Source organism: Oryctolagus cuniculus, chromosome X (assembly GCF_964237555.1).
Source record: "Oryctolagus cuniculus chromosome X, mOryCun1.1, whole genome shotgun sequence".
Classification (NCBI taxonomy): Eukaryota; Metazoa; Chordata; class Mammalia; order Lagomorpha; family Leporidae; genus Oryctolagus; species Oryctolagus cuniculus.
Genome location: NC_091453.1, coordinates 97,048,331 through 97,070,504, shown reverse-complemented (window position 1 = coordinate 97,070,504; position 22,174 = coordinate 97,048,331). Strand labels below are relative to the sequence as shown.

The following is a 22,174-nucleotide window of genomic DNA, read 5'->3' as shown; positions in this document are numbered from 1 at the left end:
TTAAAGATTAAAAATTAAAATAAACGGAATATTATGATTCCTAGTCCATATAAATATAGAGATAATCCTTAGAATAAGAATAGGAAAATTCATCAAATTGTCATTCTCACTGATTTTCCCATTACACAAAAACTGTAAAAAGAGATAAACAAAGATTAAGGGATTAATTCAACAGAAAGATTTGACTATAAGAAATGTATATGAGGCCGGCGCCGCGGCTCACTAGGCTAATCCTCCACCTTGCGGCGCCGGCACACCAGGTTCTAGTCCCGGTCGGGGCGCCGGATTCTGTCCTGGTTGCCCCTCTTCCAGGCCAGCCCTCTGCTGTGGCCAGGGAGTGCAGTGGAGGATGGCCCAGGTGCTTGGGCCCTGCACCCCATGGGAGACCAGGAAAAGCACCTGGCTCCTGGCTCCTGCCATCGGATCAGCGCGGTGCGCCGGCCGCAGCGCGCCGGCCGCGGCGGCCATTGGAGGGTGAACCAAAGGCAAAGGAAGACCTTTCTCTCTGTCTCTCTCTCTCTCACTGTCCACTCTGCCTGTCAAAAAAAAAAATGTATATGAAACAAATTCCAGGGCACCTGGCTATTTACAATAAATGATAACAGATCTAAAGGGAGATAAATTCCAATACAATAGTGATGGGTGAGTTCCACACCCCACTTCCAGCAACGGACAGATCAGCTAGACATAAAATCAACAAAGAAACCACATATTTATCAACATTATGGAACAAACGGCCCTAACAAATATCTATACAACTTTTCAGCCAACATTCTTTTTATCAGTGCATAGAACTTTCCCTAGGATAGACAATATATAGGGCCATAAAGCAAGTATCAGCAAATTCAAAAGAATTGAAACCATACCATGCATCTTCTATGACTACAATGGAATTCAGCTGGAAATTAACAACTCAAGAAACTTGAGAACATACACAAACACATGGAGACTGAAAAACATGTTCCTGATTGAACAGCAAGTAATAGAAGAAATCAAAAGAGAAATCAAAAAATCTCTGGAAATGAATGAAGATGGCATATAACATATTAAATAGTATGTGATACAGCAAAAGCAGTATTAAAAGAGAAGTTTACAGAGTTGGTGTCACACCAAGATTGAAAAGGTACCAAATAAATGAGCTATACTCCAACTCAAGGACCTAGAAAAACAACAAAGCAAACCCAAAACTAATAGGGAAGAGAATTAACATTAGAGAAGATATAACAAAATTAAAGCCACTTGCCCTCCAAAAAAAAAATACAAAAGTTCAGTGAAATGAAGAATTGTTTTTTTGAAAAAATAAAGTTTATACACAATTGGTCCAACTTTTTTTAAATAAATAAATAAAACAAACCTTGGAGAAGACCCAAATCAATAGGATCAGAGATGAAAAACAAAATGTAACAACAGATACCACAGAAAGAAAAAGAATCATCAGGAATTACTAAAAACAGTGATATGCCAACAAATTAGAAAATCTAGAAGAAATGAATAGATTCCTGGACAAATAGAATATATCAAAATTGAGTCATGAAGATGTAGAAAACCTAAACAGACCAATAACCAAAACAGATATTAAATCAGGTATAAAGTCCCTCCCAAAAAAGAAAAGCCCAGGACTGGATGGCTTCACTGCTGAATTCTACCAAACATTTAAAGGAGATCTAATTCATAATCTTGTCAAGTTATTCAAAACAACTAATAGTGACATTATCCTTTCAAATTCCTTATATGAAGCCAGAATAAGAAAAAGAAACAACAGAGAACTACAAATCCAAATCCCTGATGAACACAGAAGCAAAAATCCGCAACAAAATACTAGTTAATAAAAATCCAAAGCATATCAGAAAGATCTTTCACCTGGACCAAGTGGGATTTATTGCGGGTGTGCACTGATGGTTTAACATTCACAAATATACATGATACATTAAAAATTGAAAATAAAAATATATTATTATTTCCATAGATTTAAAGAAAAAATTTTGATACAATAAGACATCCTTTCATGATGAAAACCTGGGTATAGAAGGAACATTCCTGAAAACAATCAAGACAATCTATGACAAACCCAAAGTCAGCATCTTATTTAATTAAGAAAAATTTGAAGCATCCTAAGATCCAAACCCAGACAAGGATGCCTACACAACACTGCTATTCCATATAGTCCTGAAAATTTTAGCCAGTGCCATTAGGCAAGAAAAATAAATCAAAGGGATACAAATTACAAGGGAAGAAGTCAAATTATCTCTATTTGTAAATGTCATGATTCTATATATAGCAGAAGCAAAAGACTCCACTAAGACACTACTGGAACTCATAAAAGAGTTTGGTAAAGTGGCAGAATATAAAATCAACACACAAAAATCAATAGCCTTTGTATAACAGACAATGCCATAGCTGAGAATGAACTTATAAGACCAATCCCATTCACATACCTACAAAAAAATTAAATACTTTGGAATGAATTTAACCAAGGATGTCAAAAATCTATATGATGAAAATTACAAAAAAGAAAGAAGGCATAAAAATTTGAAAAATTATTCAAGTTCATGGATTGGAGGAATTAATATCATCCAAATATCTACACTGCTGAAAGCAACTTTCAAATTCAATATGACCCTAATGAAAATGCCAAGGACATTCTTCTCAGATCTAGAAAAAAAGATGCTAAAATTCATATGGGAACACATGACCCCAAAAGCACAGAAAATGAAAGGCAAAATTGATAGAATTACATCAAGCTGAGAAGTTTGTGCACTGCAAAAGAGATGCTCAGCTTAAGGAACTGCAAATATTTTATTATGTCACTTGCCTCTTCACTTCGTTAAGTGCTTTTTTTGCAGCACAGAAGCTTCTCAACTTGATTTTCATCGTTTGTGAATTTTGCCTTTGATTGCCTGTGCTTCTGGGGTCTTGTGTCCCCATATGAATTTTAGCTTTTATTTATGTTTTTTAGATCTAAGAAGAATGTCCTTGGTATTAATATCCATAATCTATAAAGACATCAAGAGAATCAACAACAACAAAACAAACAACCAAGCTAAGAAATTGGTAAAAAAACCTAAACAGGCATTTTTCTTTTTCTTTTAAATTTTTGAAAATTTTTATTTAAGGTATACAATTTTCATATATGTCATATATACAGATTTAGGAACATATTGCTACTTCATAACCAACCTACACTACCTCCCACCAACACACCTTGTTTCTCCTGTTGAGAAACAGTGTTTTTTTCCTTCATACTATTTGTCTTTACTAGGTGTAAGGCTATTCCTATGAGTAAAAAATTAACAGAAAATTGATCTTAGAGAAAAATAAGAATGGGAATAGGGGAGGGAGGTAGAAGAAGGGTGGGAGCCTGGGCTGCAGGAAGATATGGTGGGAAGTACCACAATGTTCCTAAATCTGTATATAGGAAATACATGAAATTTGTACACCTTAAATAAAATTTTAAAAAATCATCCAACATACAAAAAAGATAATTTGTTTGAAAAGTAGAGTGAAACAGAACTCTCATCTGCTGGTTCATTCCCCAAACAACTTAAATGATTAGGGCATGGCCAGACCAAAGGCAGGAACCCAGAACTCCATCTGGGTCTCATATGAGGGTAGCAGAAGGACAAGCACATGCACCATCTTTCATTGCTGCCCCAGGCACATTAGCAGATTGCTGGATCAGCACTACCCACTTCCTATGGGATGCTGGCATTGTAGGAAGTGGCTTTCTAGGTGTGCCACGACAGCCCTATTTTTCCTGTTCTAATCTTGTAAGGAAGTGGCATAGAAAATACAACAGAAAAAAAAATAAAAGTCTCCCTGCTCATTTGGGGCTGGTGTTCTGGGCCTGGGAAAAGCAGTAGAAGCAAGCTCTTGGGCCCCTGCGACATACATGGGAGATACGCACGAAGCCCCTGGCACCAAGCTTCAGCCTGGCACAGACCTGGCTATTGTAGCCATCTAGGGCATAAAACAGCAGATGTAAGATCTCTCTTTCTCTTTTTTCAAATAAAAAAGTTTTAAAAAATGTATTATTGATAAGTCTCACCTCAGAAAAAGATTTTAAAATTAACTTCACAAACAGTAACCAAGGAACTCCATCAGATTTTAGGACAAATAAATAAAAACATAAATAATTATATACACACACATACACACATGCAAGCAAAATTTATATTCTACCTATCATGGTAAGCTTTTATGGAATGTCCTTTGTTAAAACGGTATATGCATATGATGAAGGTTCAAAAGGTTTGTGGAAAAAACGAATTAAAAGATAGTGCACATTTTACATAATTTCCTAGGAAAACAGATGAAAATGGTCCAAGCGTTTGGGCCCTTACCACTCATGTGGGTGAGCCAGATGGAGTTCCATGTTCCTGGCTTTGGCCTAGATCATCACTGGTCATTGCAGCCATTTGAGTAGTGAACCAGTAAATGGTAGATTTCTCTCTATGTCTGTCTTTTCCTCTCTTACTGCAACTGTGCATCTCAAATAACAAATATATCAATAAAAATAATAAAAAGAGACAATATGTGAGGGATAAAAGTTAGGAAAAATATTAAATTACACAACCAGTTCTGTATTCTTAATAATAAATCATCTGAGCTATGTGAACACAGGTAACAGAAACACAAGGCTAGGTAATTATCTCCTGAATAAGTATATGTACATAATACCATGCTAACTGACATTTAAATATGTAAAGACAAATCTTCCAAACACTAGTTAACTGTCATACATTTCACCATTATAATCAGTTCAACAGCTTCACGAATAGGCACAATCTAGAAGATGTTTTCTGCTCCTAAACTTATAGATATTAACTCATTTATACCATTTACTTACATAGATTGATCAATTCATTTGGAACCTGAACCAATTTTAGAATCTGGAATTTAGGTATCAAGGTTAATCCCAGAAAACACTAAGAAAAATGAGAGTAAATAAAGCTGTGGCCACAAACATGTACAATCATCCTGATCCAAAAAGGAAGAGAGAAAATTGAGACCTGGGAGATAATTTAGTGTAGCTGGTTGCAAATATAGGGGGAGTGCTCCATGCTGGTACCCTGATGACATCACAAGTACATTAGCAAAGTAGGAAAGTCTTAATGCCAGCCGCACTGAAGCTTAGCAAAATACTCTGTGATCCTCCCAGATGATGGAAAGAGAGGCAGTCTTGCGGGAAGCTTTTACTACACCTTTGCACACTTACTTCCCTATCTGTAGGAGGCAGTCATATAGGAGTTTTTCATTTTCAGCTCTCATTCTGGTGGGTTACAAGGCATTTTTCTTCATCTTCCATAGATTTTGGCTACAGCTTCAGGCTATAAAATTATTTACTTGTAGTATAGAAATTCTTTCTCAGCCACAGAATGCCCTACCTGTTGTGTTGTCTGTCATCTGGACACTTTCGATATTGTACTGACAGACAAAGAACCTGGAGATAATAGTGTGCTGACCTTGATTTTGTGCTCAATATAAATAATACCTGTTTAAATTATCTGGTTTCATTGCCTCTTACTGACTGAATCTCACAGTCTGTGTAATGGTTTAAGTACAGATTGTAGGGAGGGAGTTTCAAAATGGCCAGCATGGAAAAGCAAACAAGGGCCACATCATGAAATACTCTAAGCCATGAAAAGGATTCTATGTGCAATATGCAGCCACTTAAGCATGTCTTCCATCACAACTGTTATCTAGCTTTAAAAAGAATCTAGTCATTTTTAAAATACGCACAATGCATGGCTCCTTCCCCAGAATATGAAAAAGGAATGTCAGAATGAAGAGCGCTTTTCCTGTGAGAATGAGGGGAAGAAAGTGGCAGACAATTTAGAAGAATAGCTTTGAAGAACAAAGGCTTCAATTCTAGAGGACTATCTGATCCTCTGTTCCATTAAGACTCAAAAACCATATAAATATCAAAACATTTTGAACCTGAAAATGTTGCAAGTAAATGAAATATGAAATGTTACAGTTAAAGATATAAAAGAAGATAACTAGCTTGTGGCATTTTCTGTTTTTCAAAATGCTTCTGAAAAAAGTTTATAATTCCTTTTAAGAAACAATATTCTGTAGAGAAATATAAAGCTCTCAAAAGACAAACGTTTCATTCATGAGCCATCTGTGAGTACAAAAAAGAAAGAAGGTGGATTGTAAAGTAAGATTGGATGACCTAAAAGGAAACATAGTGCCATTGCAAAGGCCACCTATGACCATCCCTTGTGTTGAAATAAATTTGCATTTAGAGGTTAAGACACATTAGAACCACTTGTACTATCATCCATGGAAGGAAGAAAGCCTGAGAAAAACATTACTAATGGACAAGGCATTTACTTTATTCAGTAAAAATAGGTAGGTACAGGAAAAGCAAAGTGGTTTTAGCTTTCACAGAAAACAAGATTGCCATTGCTAAATGGATGCCACATGCCACAGAATATTTTATTCCTCACTTCTAAATCAACTATAAACAGCTGACAAGAATTACTTTGAATCTTAGTACTATACCAACCCATAACACTCCATGTTAACTCAACCAGAATTTCACTGTTGCTTTTAAAAATAATTTACATGACACTTTCACCTGGAATTCATAAATTCTTCAGTAGATAGAAATATTTATAAATATTAAAGTAGATGTAAACATATAATATCAATTATAAATATAGATATGTAAATATAAAATTAAATATCAAGGTTTTTTTCAATTTTTTATTTTCTTAAATTCCCAATGCAATTTAATTTTTGTTGGCCAGAGTTACATAAATCTGTACCTTTTAGACAACACCTTTTGGTTCTGTAAGCACTGTATATAACACAATCTAAAGACACAGTATGGTTGGAGTTATAGAAAGACCTCTAAAAATTACAGCTGAATTTTAAGGCAAACCCCATGTGATTACTGAGTCATCTTCAAGCTATAACAGCTTCCAATGCCCCCATCTTGTATAAGTTGCAGCAATTTTAGAGCTACTGATAGGTCTGACAGACCTTATATGTTGCCCAGTTTCTCCACTTTCCTGCTCTCTTTCCTTACATTTTCAGCAAGAACTGAGGGGGAACAAAAGGTCTAGAAGACCTCTCATCTCTGAACCTCCAGGTTAGCTTTGTTTTCCGTGCAGTTTGATAATGATTTAATTCATACAATTGTCAGTGGAATTGACTGCATTAAACAATTTTTAGCTGCAGTAGAGTCTAGTCTCTGCTTCTCATTGTTAAGATTTTTAGAAGTACAAAATGATATACAAGGATAGTTTTCATTCTCCAATAAATTGGATCCAAAGTCACAATTACCAAACTCATTCAGGCCAAAAATGTGCTTTTGTCTGAATTACCAAGCCAATTACACCTACCCCTAGAGTGGCTACTGATGGAAAAGTTTAAGAGCTCTGGATGACTTCATCTTCATTTTCTTCCAAGTTGTCAGCTCTCGGTTTTTATAAAACCAAGAAAACATAAGATCCCAAGATCCCAGGGCTCCCAATACTGTGAGAAAAATAGTGAATTTATTTGCAAATTAGGAACAACAGAGAGCTGTGCAGATAACCAGGAAAAGGAGAGTAACAACAACTTGGAGGAACTATTATCTTATTATAACCCCAGGAAACTATGTGACATTGTATTTGGCTGTGAAATCTGCTGCTCTGTTGAGGGAAAAACAGATAATCCACCGGGAAGACAAGAGGAGGAAAGGATTGTATTATTAACAGTTTAAATGCATCATGGTCTTTGTTTAAATACAATCTTGATGAATTGTTCTTAAAAATGGTATTGATCTAGGTAATCAATCTTGCAGCTTTTGTCAAAAAGGATTTTTTTCACCAAAACTACACTATCGATTACTTGCATCAGAGCAGAGTTTAGAAAAAGAGAAACACATTCAAGTCAAAGCTATTGCTGATGCACTGAAAATACTAGAGTAGCACATCAACCCCCATTTAAAAAAAAAAAAAAAAAAAAAAAAAAAGAACTCATTCCAGGAGCAGTCCCTAGTCCCCTATCTGTCCCTTGACAACTATTGTAAATCTTGTAGCTTCATGCTACCTACCCCTCACTTTAACAGGCCAGTCTGCAGTAATTGAGCTCTAACCTTGCAAAACAAAGGCAAGAACAGCAAACTTACAAAGGTGCTTAATGCTTAAAATGAAGGCACTGGCCAACCCCAGATCAATACAGATAAACTGGCAATCAGAGTGAAGTCTTGCAGTTTCAAAATCTTGAGAGATCCTGTTTAGTGAAAAACCCCAGAAAGGTTTCCAGACACTGTATTCAGTCATTTTAAAGATTTAGTAAGTTAAAGAAGAATTTAGCAAGACTGGTGGACCAATTTTTATTTATTTATTTTCATTTTATTTAAAAGGCAGAGAGAAAGAGACAGACAGACAGACAGACACAGACAGATAGACAGAGACAGATCCATTCTCTGTCTGCTAGATCACTCCCAAAATCCCCACAATACAAGGGGCTGGGAAAGATTAGGTAGAAGCTAGGAGTCAAGAAAATCCAGGTCTCTCATGTGTGTGCAGGGGACCCAAGTACTTAAGGAAACACCTGCTGGATACACAGTAGCAGGGCACACAATAGTATGAAGGTAGAATCAGAAGCAGAATGGAGATTTGAATTCAGGCACTCCAAAGGGGGATGAAGGTCACCCACGAAGTGTCTCCACATGCCTGTTGCGGACTGCACCTTGAAAGGTAATGGATGGTAAATTCTCTAGATTTCTGCCAGCAGCAGTCAAATAATTACGAGCAGTCAAATAATTACCAACCAGCAGTCAAATAATTACTACTATTAATAAGTCAACTCATTGTCCTACCTCACAGAAATACATCTAAGTGCTTAAGCCTTAGTGGAGATATCAGAAAGAAGGGCATGACTTAGATGATCCTGGTTGCTCCTCTTCCAGTCCAGCTCTCTGCTGTGGCCGAGGAAGGCAGTGGGGGATGGCCCAAGTGCTTGGATCCTGCACCAGCATGGGAGACCAGGAAGAGGCACCTGGCTCCTGGCTTCGGATCAGCGCAGCGCCAGCCATGGCAGCCATTTGGGGGGTGAACCAACGGAAGGAAGACCTTTCTCTCTGACTCTGTCTATAACTCTACCTGTCAAATAAATAAAAAATTAAAAAAAGAAAACACATGGAGACTGACCACCATATGAATGAACAGTGAAGAAATTAAAAAAAATCTAAAAATTTCTAGTAACAAAGATGACAAAACAAAATGTCAAAACTTATATGATACAGCAAAAGCAGTGTTAAGAGGAAATTTTATGGCAATTGGTGCCTATATCAAGAATTTAGAAAGGCACCAAATAAATGAACTATCAATGCATCTCAAGGACCTAGAGAAACAATAGCAAATCAAACCCAAAAAGAGTAGGAAAAAAGAAATAATTAGAGAATTAAACAAAACTGAAACACAAAATATCAGCAAAACAAGGACATGATTTTTTGGGAAAAAAAAAAACAAAAGTTACACACCATTGGCCAAACTAACCAAAAAAAAGGAGGAAGAAGAACCAAATCAATAAAATTAGAGATGAAAAAGGAAATGTAACAACAGAAATCACAAATATAAAAAGAATCATCAGAAATTACCACAAAGAGCTTTATGCCAAGAAAATGAGAAACCTAGAAGAAATGGATAGATTCTTGAACACATACAACCTACCTAAATAGAGCCATAAAGCCACAGAACATCTTAACAGACCTATAAGCAAGATGGAAATTGAATCAGTAATAAAGACCCTCCCAACAAAGAAAAGCCCAGGACTGAATGGCTTCACTAATGATTTCTACCAGATAATTAAAGAACTAACTCCAATTATTTTCCAGCTATTCAAACCAACTGAAAGTGAGGGAATCCTCCCAAACTTCTATGAAGCCAGCATCACCTTAATTCCTAAACCTAAAAAAGATACAACAAAAAAAGAGAACTACAGAACAATTTCCCTGATGAACATAGATGCTAAAATCCTAAACAAAATACTAGCCAACCAAATCCAACAACATATTAGAAAAATAACTCACCAGGACAAAGGAGGATTTATCTGGGTATGCAGGGATGGTTCAAAATTCGTCAATCAAGGTGACAACATTGAAGAGTACAAACCATATGAATATCCCAAAGATGCAGAGAAAGTATGTGATAAAATACAACACACTTTCCTGAAAAAAAACTCCAAGAAAATTTGGTAAAGAAAGAACATTCCTCAATAGAAAGATAGCAATTTATGACAAACCCATGGCCAGCATCTTATTGAGTGGGGAAAAGTTGAAAGCATTTCCACAGTGATCAGAAAGCAAACGATGTCCACTCACCACTACTCTTCAATACAGTCCTGGAATTTTAGCCAGAGCCATTAGTCAAGAAAATAAATCAAAGGGATACAAATTGGGATCCAACATAGTCCTGGAAGTTGTAGCCAGATTCATTAGGCAAGAAAAAGAATTCAAAGGGATACAGATTGGGAAAAAGGAACTCAAACTATCCCTATTTGCAGATGACATGTTTTTCTATATAGGGGATGCCAAAGAATAAACTAAGATACTATTGGAACTCATAGAAGAGTTTGGAAGTACCAGGATATAAAATTAACACACAAATCTCACTAGACTTTGTATATACAGACAATGCCATGGCTGAAAAAGAACTTATGAGGAAAATCTCATTCACAATAGCTACAAAAAAAATCAAATCCCTTGGAATAAATTTAAACAAGACTTGGAATAAATTTAACCAAGGATGCCAAAGAACACTTAGATGAGAATTACAAAACATAAAAGACAAAAATACATGAAAATCCAAAAAAATGGTAAAATCTTCCAAGTTCACGGACTGGAAAAATCATCATCATCAAAACGTCCATTCTACCAAAAGCAGTATTCAGATTAAAAGTGATCCCAATCAAAATAACCAAGGATATTCTTCTCAGATATAGAGAAAAGGTTTAAATTCTTATGAAACCATGGGAGACCCTGAGTAGCCAAAGCAATTTTATAGAACAAAGACAAAGATGGAGGCATTATAATACAAGATTTTGAGATATACTACATGCCACTAATAATCAAAACAGCCTGGTAATGGTACAAAAACGGATGGATAGACCAGAAACACTATAGATCAATAGAACAGAATAGAATAGAAACACTATAATGTTTCAATAAAATAGAAACACTATAAATCAATCAAAGCATATTCAAAAAACTTATCTTTGACAAAGGAGCTAAAATCAATCCCTGAGGGAAAGACAGTCTCTTCAACAAATGGTGCTGAGAAAACTGGATCTCAGCATTCAGCAGTATAAAGACCCCAACCTTACACCTTATAAAAAAATCAAATGAAAACAGATTGAAGACCTAAATCTATGACCAAATACCATCAAACTATTAGAGAAAATTGAGGAAACCCTGCAAGACACAGACATAAGAGTTCTTTGAAAAGACCCAAGAGGCACAGAAAGCCAAAATTAAGTATTCTGAACCAATCTGCAGACTGACTTCCATAGTGGCTTTACCAGTTTGCATTCCCACCAACAGTGGGTTAGTATGACCTTTTTCCCCACATCCTCACCAGCATCTGTTGTTAGTTGATTTCTGTATGTAAGCCATTCTAACCGGGGTGAGGTGAAACCTCATTGTGGTTTTGATTTGCATTTCCCTGATTGCTAGTGATCCTGAACATTTTTTCATGTGTCTCTTGGCCATTTGGATTTGCTCTTTTGAAAAATGTCTATTGAGGTCCTTGGCCCATCTCTTTACTGGGTTGTTTGTTTTGATGTTGTGGAGTTTCTTGATCTCTTTGTAGATTCTGGTTATTAGTCCTTTTTCTGTTGCATAGTTTGCAATTTTTTTTCCCATTCTGTTGGTTGCCTCTTCACTTTTCAGACTGTTTCTTTTGCAGTACAGAAACTTCTCAATTTGATGCAATCCCAAATGTTAATTTTGGCTTTGACTGACTGTACTGAGATGGCCCTACTACTACTACTCCCATTTTAATTGGAGGTAAACAGAGATGGCTCCTTTTTTTGTGAGAGCTGTGCTGTCAGGAGATTCATTCCTATCTGAAACTGACAGGAAAGTGAGACTTAATTTCTTTGTCCATTTTATTCCAGTGAGTAGAGACTTTCCTGATTCCCTTTGCAAGATCACTATTATGATGTGCTTCATTTATGAATTTTTGAATCACATATTACTCAGCCATGGTATGGCCTGTGTATACAAAGGCTGTTGATTTTTGTGCATTTATTTTATATCCTGCTACTTTGCCAAACTCTGCTATGAGTTCCAATAGTCTCTTAGTAGAGTTCTTTGGATCCTCTAAGTAAAGAATCATATCGTCTGCAAAGAGGGATAGTTTGAGTTCTTCCTTCCCAATTTGTATTCCTTTAATTTATTTTTCTTGCCTAATAGCTCTGGCTAAAACTTCCAGAACTATATTGAATAGCAGTGATGAGAGTGGGCATCACTTTCTGGTACCAGATCTCAGTGGAAATGCTTCCCACTTTTCCCCATTCAATAGGATGCTGGCCATGGGTTTTTCATAAATTGCTTTGAATGTATTGAGGAATGTTCCTTCCATACCCAGTTTGCTTAGAGTTTTCATCATGAACGGGTGTTGTATTTTATCAAATGCTTTCTCGGCATCTATTTAGATAATCATACGGTTTTTCTTCTGCAGTCTGTTAATGTGGTGGATCACATTGATTGTTTTGCGAACATTGAACCATCCTTTCTTACCAGGGATAAATGCCACTTGGACTGGGTGGATGATCTTTCTGATGTGTTGTTGCATTCTATTGGCCAGGATTTTATTGAGGATTTTTGCATCTATGTTCATCAGGGATATTGGTCTTTAATTTTCTTTCAATGTTACATCTTTTTCAGGTTTAGGAATTAAGGTGATGCTGGCGTCACAGAAATTATTTGGGAGGATTCCCTCTTTTTCGATTGTTCTGCATAGTTTGAGAAGAATTGGAGTTATTTCTTCTTTAAATGTCTGGTAGAATTCTGCAGTGAATCCATCTGGTCCTGGGCTTTTCTATGCTGGGATGGCCTTTATTACTGTTTCAATTTCTGTCTCAGTTATGGGTCTGTTTAGGTTTTCTGTGTCTTTATGGTTCAATTTAGGTAGGTTGCATGTTTCCAGGAATCTATCCAATTCTGATGGATTTCCCTGTTTGCTGGCATACTACAATGAGGTTTCACCTAACCCCGGTTAGAATGGCTCACATTCAGAAATCTACCAGCAATTGATGCTGGCAAGGATGTGGGGGAAAAGGGACACTAACCCACTGTTGGTGGGAATGCAAACTGGTTAAGCCACTATGGAAGTCATTTTGGAGTTTCCTCAGAAACCTGAATATAACCCTACCATACAACCCAGCCATACCACTCCTTGGAATTTACCCAAAGGAAATTAAATTGGCAAACAAAAAAGAAGTCTGCACCTTAATGTTTATTGCAGCTCAATTCACAATAGCTAAGACCTGGAATCAACCTAAATGTCCATCAACAGTAGACTAGATAAAGAAATTATGGGATATGTACTCTATAGAATACAGCAGTCAAAAACAATGAAATCTGGTCATTTGCAACAAAATGGAGGAATCTGGAAAACATCATGTTGAGTGAAATAAGCTAGTCCTAAAGGGACAAATATCATATGTTCTCCCTGATCGCTGACAACTAACCAAGCACCAAAAAGGAAACCTGTTGAAGTGAAACGGACATTATGAGAAATAGTCACTTGGTCAGCCCTTGTCCTGACTATTAATGAACAATTTAATACTTTATCCCTTTTAGTATTTTTTTGTTCTACTTAATACTATTGGTTGAACTCTGTAACTAACACACTGTTATTCTTAGGTGTTTAAATTTAACTGAAAAGTGATCTCTGTTAAATATGAGTGGGAATAAGAGAGGGAGGAGAGGTACAATTTGGCACATGCTCAACTGGACTTGCCCCAAATGGTAGAGTTAGAAACGTGCCAGGAGATTAATAAAGGATTAATAACCAGAATAAATAAAAAGATCAAGAAACTCAACAAGAACAAAACATACAACCCACTTAAGAAATGGGTAAAAGACATAAACAGACATTTTTCAAAAGAAGAAATCCAAATGAAAAACAGACACATGAAAAATTCCTCAGGATCACTAGCCTTCAGAGAAATGCAAATCAAAACCACAAGCAGGTTTTACCTCACTGAAGTTAGAATGGCTTTCATACAGAAATCAATACTCAATAAATGTTGGCAAGGACGTGGGAAATAAGAAACCCTAATAACCCACTGTTGGTAGGAATAAAACGTGGTAAAGCCACTGTGGAAGGCAGTATGACCCAGCAATCCCACTCTTGGGAATTTACCTATGGGAAATGAAATCACCATATTAAACAGTTATCCATACCACCATGTTTATTGCAACTCAATTCACAATACCTAAGACATGGAATCAACCCAAATGCCTATCAACTGAAGACTGGATAAAGAAATTATGGGATATGTACACCATGGAATACCAAACAGCAGTAAAAAGAAAAAAAAAGGAAAAAGAAAAAATGAAAAAAAAAGAAATCCATTCATTTGCAACAAAAATGGACGAATCTGGAAAACTTTATACTTAGTGAAATAAGCCACCCCCAAAGGGACAAATACCATACGTTCTCCCTAATAGAGCACCTAAAACGCAATCTTCAGAAGTGAAATTGACACTTTGAGAAGTAATGACTTTGAACAGTGCTTTATCTTGAAATGAAAAAAAATTAAGAAAACATGACAAAAATATAGAGGGAAAAATTCAATAAAATGTAAATAAACTGTGGAGTTTGGTTCATTGTAATGTGGAGATATTGCCTTTTTATGATAAATTTACCATATTACTATAAAATGTTAACAATAGGAAGAATTGGGTTTTGAGTACTTAGGAACTATGTGCTATTTTTCAAATCCAATATTCAAAAGTATTTTTTTATAAACTTAGTTTTAAAATTAAGTCTATCATTAAAAAATTAACTTTGATTTTATTGCATTTTCTGAATCTTACTCTTACATTATAGAATCCATATTTCGGCCATAATCTTCTTTAAGGAAAACACTGGCTGAATGTCTCAAATATGTTTAACCCCCAAATCAAATTATTTATACATATAACTATAAATACTACACCCATGAAACTTAATATATTGCCAAGCTGCCCACAATGGATTATAAATATTTTTTCAAGAGTTCTCCTACCATTTAGATTAATGTGCCTAAGAGAGAGAGAATTCAAACAGTCCAGGACAGGAACACAGAAACCCACACAGGAAAATTATTCCTTAAGTGCAGAAAAATTATTTCCTTCTACTTTCTGTCTCAACTCTTCAAAATGACACAATGGAGAGTGAACCATTTCTGTTATGAAATTTCAGAAGGTTTACTATTAAACTTCAAAACCCAAAATAAGACGTGGGCAAATCAATGCATTCTTTGTCACTATTTTTGGGTCAGCATGTATTATTCTGCTTTCTACTGCCAGTAGCAAACATTTCTAAAGTTAAGAATGTGTAGAACAGTTTTAAGTGGTCACAATACCCTCCTAGGAAGATTATTGTATTGCTAGGAAGACTTTTAGACTCAAAATTCAGCAAGATACAAATGATAACAATACAGTAGGGAGATATGAGTATATGGATTCAAAACTTCCATTTCAGAATAACACAGAATGAAACTCAAAATAAGCAAATTGCTTAAATAACACTAATAATCTTGAAAGTAACACAGTATTATGATTTTTTTTTTTTTGACAGGCAGAGTGGACAGTGAGAGAGAGAGAGACAGAGAGAAAGGTCTTCCTTTGCCGTTGGTTCACCCTCCAATGGCCGCCGCGGCTGGCACGCTGCGGCCGGCGCGCTGCAGCCGGCGCACCGCGCTGATCCGATGGCAGGAGCCAGGAGCCAGGTGCTTTTCCTGGTCTCCCATGGAGTGCAGGGCCCAAGCACCTGGACCATCCTCCACTGCACTCCCTGGCCACAGCAGAGGGCTGGCCTGGAAGAGGGGCAACCGGGACAGAATCCAGCGCCCCAACCGGGACTAGAACCCGGTGTGCCGGCGCCGCAAGGCAGAGGATTAGCCTAGTGAGCCGCGGCGCCAGCCCAGTATTATGATTATTTTGTAATATCAACATTATTAGGATATTTTTTAGCACATACTAACTAGTTTCAAATTCCTATTTACTCAAAAACTGTAATGCAAAATTCAGGTGCTTACACTGTTAAAAATTTAGCTATATTCCTATATAACAGGTACAGTATACTTTTTGCATCATTTGACTTATTTATAAATAATTCAAAGGGGTTATTTAAAAACAATTCAAAGGAGTTAAAAATACCTATCAAAAGAGTTATTTTTAAAAGCTAATGAACACAATATAGATGGGGAAAAAGTTATTTATATCTAGAAACAGTACATTTGAGGTAGAATTAAGATTGTACTCATAAGATTAGTCCTACATTAACAAAGTTTTCAACAAATAATATAGAAAAAAATGTTCCTCAGCAGTTGAGATTAGGGCATTTCAAAGTGTCAATTTCACTACTACAGATTACCTAATAGGTACTATACGAGGTACCACAGATCAGAGAGAACATACAGTATTTGTTGTCAGGATTGGATTATTTTACTAAATATAATGGTTTCCAGTTGCATCCATTTTGTTGCAAATGACAGGATTTTTTTTTAGTTTTCTTTTTTAATTTAACAGGTAGAGTTATAGACAGTGAGAGACAGAGAGAAAGGTATTCCTTCTGTTGGTTCACCCCCTAAGTGGCCGCCACAGCCAGCGTGCTGTGCTGATCCAAAGCCAGGAGCCAGGTGCTTCCTCCTGGTCTCCCATGCAGGTGCAGGGGCCCAAGCATTTGGGCCATCCTCCAATGCCCTCCCGGGCCACAGCAGAGAGCTGGACTGGAAAAGGAGCAACTGGGACTAGAACCTGGCACCCATATGGGATGCTGGTGCCACAAGGTGGAGGATTAACCAAGTGAACCACGGCGCCAGCCCCACAAATGACAGGATTTTTAACCACTCTGTAGTATTCCATGGTGTACATATATCATAATTGCCAGTACCAGACTGTTCTAATTATAACTGCCATGATTGATCTTAGACATTCTTTGTAAGCCATTGCATTATCTGTGAATATAGAGGCTATTGATTTTTCTGTCTTAATTTCCTGACTCTTGACCAAACTCTTTCATGAGTTCATTTAATATCTCAGTGGAGTCCCATAGATTCCCTATGTGTACAATCATGTAATCTGCAAGTAGGGACAGTTCAATTTCCTCCTTCTCAATTTGTATCCCTTTGATTTCTTTTTCTTGATTAATGGATCTGGCTAAAAGTTCCAGGACTACATTGAATAGTAATTGTGAGAATAGGTATCCTTCTCTGCTTCCAGATCACAGTGAAAATGCTTCCAAATTTTTTGCACTCAATAAGACACTGGCAGTGGGTTTCTCATAAATTCCCATGATTACATTGAGGCATCCTCCCTCTATACCCTATTTGCTTAAGGTTTTCATCAGGATGTTGTATTTTATCAAGTGCATTCCCTGCATCTGTTAAGATTATCATATCATTTTTGCTCTTCAGTTTGTTAATGTGGTTTACCACATTGATTGATTTACAAATGTTAACCCATTCCTGCATAGCAGGGATGAATCACATTTGGTCCGGATTAATGATCTTTCTAATGTGCTCTTGAATTCGATTGGCTAGTATTTTGTTGAAGCTTTTTGCATCTATGTTTATCAGGGAAATCAGTTTATAGTTCCCGTTCTCGGTTGTATCATTTTCTAGTTTAGGAATTAAGGTAATGCTGGCTTCATAGAAGGAGCTTGAAAACATTCTCCCTAGTAATTGCTTTGAATTGCTTGAGAAGAATTGGAATTTGTTCTTCTTAGATGCCAGGTAGAATTCAGGGCTTCTCTTGATTGGGAAGATCTTTATTACTGATTCAATCTCCCTCTTGGTTTTTGGTCTGTATAGGTTTTCTATGTCTCCATAGCTCAAATTTCATAGGGTGTATGTGTACAAGTATCAATCCATTTCTTCTAGGTTCCCCAACTTGTTGCCATACAGCTCTTTGTAGTAATTCCTGTGGTATCTGTTGTAACAAAACTTTGGTATCTCTGATTTTAATGATTTGGCTTTTCTCCCTATTATTTTTGGTTAGTTGGGCCAATGATGTATCAATTTAAAAAAAAACAGCTCTTTGTTTCATTAATCTTTTGTATTTTTTATTTCAATTTAATTATTTCTTTTTCCTCCTACTAATTTAGGGTTTGGTTTCTTGTTTTACTAGGTCCTTGATGTGCATTTATTTGGTGCATTTCCAGTTTTTTGAAATAGGTACCAATTACTGTAAACTTCTTTTGCTATATGCCATAAGTTTTGATATGGTGTACTGCCATCTATAATCATTTCCAGAAATATTTAATTTCTTTGATTTCTTCTATGACCCACTGTTCATTCAGGAGTATGTTGTTCAGTTCCCATGTGTTTGCAAATGTTATAGAGATTCCACTGCATTTTTTATTTGATCTATTGAATTCTTCATTTCTCATATTTCATTTTGATTTTTCCTTAAAATCTCAAGTCATTTATTTTTTTTTCATTTGTTGATTTGATTCTTGTTACTTCCTAGTAAACATATGATTAACCTTTCATTCTGTTTCTGGCATTTCAACAATCTCTTCTTCAAATTCGAATACTGAAGTGTAGTTGTGTTCCTTTGAGGACATTATATTGTCTTTCTTATTCTTGTTTCTTGAACTTGTACATTTATTTTCAGGCATTTGTGGAGGTACATGTGGGTTTTTTTTTCTCTTCTGGCTTTATCTTTGGAGTATGTCTCTGTGGCTTAGAGGAGAGTGAATATCCAGTGAATATCCAGTGGCGTGTGCTGGGTGTGATAAACTCTGGTCATTGCTCCTGGATGAGCGGAGTATTCAAGATGATATCAGAGTTGATAGAAACTTTTCTTTTGATCAGAGGTTAGCGTTTAATCAGCTCTATTGGTATACTCACATCCTCACTCCTCTCTTCCCAGGTGGTCAATTCCTGGATACTAGCACAGAGTGGCTTCAAAAGCTAATCCACGCTGCTGCAAGAACCAAAAGATCAGTGCAGAACTCAGTGTAACCAGGACTCATCACAATGACATACCCCAAGCAATGAGGAAGCCCAGAGCATATGCAGCCTCACATAGTGACTGCACAGGGACCCAGCCACAGCCTGCACCCTCCCATGTAGCAACAGTTTTCCCACAGTCCCAGCACACAAAGCTCCTACAGATAGGGTACAGTGAATCCAGGCTGCCCTGCCAGTCCATCTCACACACAGAGAGGAAGAAAGGCTTCCAGAGCCAGCCGCCTTGGGGTGCTTCGCCTAGGCAATTTTAGCCCCAGATCCTGTGATGTGCTTGGAGGCTACGGTAACCTCACAGTTAAACATGGATTCCCTGGCCGGCGCCGCGGCTCACTAGGCTAATCCTCCGCCTAGCGGCGCCGGCACACCGGGTTCTAGTCCCGGTCGGGGCGCCGGATTCTGTCCCGGTTGCCCCTCTTCCAGGCCAGCCCTCTGCTGTGGCCAGGGAGTGCAGTGGAGGATGGCCCAGGTGCTTGGGCCCTGCACCCCATGGGAGACCAGGAAAAGCACCTGGCTCCTGGCTCCTGCCATTGGATCAGCGCGGTGCGCCGGTCGCAGCGCGCCTGCCGTGGCGGCCATTGGAGGGTGAACCAACGGCAAAGGAAGACCTTTCTCTCTGTCTCTCTCTCTCACTGTCCACTCTGCCTGTCAAAAAAAAAAAAAATTAAAAAAAGAAAAAAAAAAAAAAACAAAAACATGGATTCCCAGTCCTACCTCAATCTTCCGGGTCAAACTCAGGAGTTTCCTCTTGGTTGGTTGCAGGACACACAGACACAAGCTGACGCAGCTGTTACATATGTCCATAATGGCCACTGTGCTCTCTCAGCCAGTGGTTGGGCACCATTATCCGAAGAATGGGCAAAGAGAAATGTGTCCTTTTTTCCCTCTCATTTGGATAGTATCCTGTTCCCCAAAGGATGCCAGGCTGGACTCATGCCAGGCTATCTCTACACCTATACTGCCAGTGGCATGGGCTGCTGCAGTACGGTTTTAACTTACTCTCAAAAGCTGGTAATAAGGCTCTCAGGTGCTGGGGTCTTGTGTTGTGTCCATGTTCGTGTTGCGTGTCCACATCCTCCATGTAGATCCACAGCATTCCTCTCCCTTCCTCAGAAATTCCACTATAGTTTTCACCCTAACGCTACCCTGAGATTGTACTCTCTCCACTTGAACTATCTTCCCTCATCTAGAGCAGTAAGCTCCCTTCCTATTCTGCCAAATTTAAATCAATAGAGAAAAAGTATTTCAATGTTTAAAGATGCTTGGATTTAAAAAAAATTATGATGGCTGAATATAGAGAAGTCACACTGACTTCAGATAGAAAAATAAAGGAAAGACCACTTTCCAAGGGAGATTACAAAGAAAATTTTTCTATGGCAAATGAACACACAGAATAGAGACTCCATAGGGCAGCAAAGAGAATGGACATGATTGACAGAGGAAACACAGACTACCCCTGGCCATGCTGCCAGGAACTCAAACAGCACCATAAAAGAACATGAACACAGACAACCTACTAGTAAAAGAACAAAAGAAGGGCCAGTGTTGTGGTGTAGGAGATTAAGCTGCAACCTGTAACTGCAACCCATATGGGTGCCAGTTGGAGGTTAGGCTACTATAGACCCAATTCAGCTCCCTGCTAATGCGTACGGGAAAGCATCAGAAGTTGGCCCAAGTGCTTGGGCACCTGTGTCCATGTGGGAAACCTGGACGAAGCATTGGCTTCAGCCTGGCCCTGCCATGGCCAGTGTAGCCATTTGCAGAATGAACAAGCAAAGAGACTCTCTGTCTCTCCCTCTCTACCTGTCTTTCAAATAAATACATCTTTAAAAAAACACATGAAAAGAATAAAACTGACTCAAAGCAAACAATAGGACAGACTGCACATATGCAACAGCAAAATCCAGGCATTTTACCACATCACAAGCTACTGATCAGTATCACCACCCCTTGCTCTCACACACATTCATCATCCATCCTCACACCTATCTTACTGTACTTTGTTCTCCCAAACTGGAGAAGTTTCTCTGTGTGAGGTGCATTGGGAGACCCAAGTCAAGCACACTGTTGCTCAAAGAGAAAAAGAGGCAACAACAGGGGAGAAAATGCTAGATTCACTGCCACAGAGTATTCAGCTCCCCAGACACCACCACCAGCAAAGCCAGTTAGCCCATAGCCCTGCCCTCTTCACAACTCAGGCTGTTTCGGCAAAATGGTATGATAGAAGAGACTATTTCTTTGAATTCTGTGTTGAAGACAATAAGTATATTAAAGTAAACTTTGAAAACTCCAACGTTACATTCAATTTTCTTGGAGTAAGTGATAGTTTTTAAACAGTTAAGTGAAACTAATCTTTTGCATTGTTGCGATCCAAATTATTCCCATTAAAAAATAACAAGATAACTTTATGTTGTTTACAAAAGAGAGAATCTGGCCATTCATGGCAAAGGCTTAAATGGCTTACTGTGGACTTCAAAATTGAAAAGACTGGGAAGATGCTGCAAATGAAGACATGCATAATTTTGATGGTTAATATAAGATGATGAACAACATGGATAGTGGTGAGAATGTAGATTTACGAGAAGTGGATGGAGTAGATGATGATTTACTTCATTTACAATGATGATAAAAAACTGCCAGGTCTGAAGTAAGGAATATTGCCATCGACAAGATTTTGAGAAACTTCTCTGCAAAATTTCATAATTAGGAGAATTCTTGAGTTGATAGCTAAAGGCAAAGTTTGTGCTTGGACCCTTAAACGCATTTTTTCAACCTATTTGTTTCATAAAAGGAAACACTAAGGGTTGATATGTACCATTGCCTTATCTTATGCAAGAACATTTTCAAGAATTCCATGAAGTTGTAGAGGCCCCAGATAATTGGTATGGAAGTTGTGATAAATAATTACATTTCAAGTAAGTTGCCTATACTTCATAACATGGATACTGATATAAAAACTCTTAGCTTCGGGAAAGATAAGTAAATT

The 22,174-nt window shown here is 37.5% G+C and overlaps 1 pseudogene; it reads left to right on the top strand.

Annotated features, from left to right (window-relative positions):
• The first annotated feature begins 21,293 nt into the window (after positions 1 to 21,293).
• Positions 21,294 to 21,839, top strand: LOC103352000 (prostaglandin E synthase 3-like; annotated as a pseudogene).
• Positions 21,840 to 22,174: the final 335 nt, after the last annotated feature.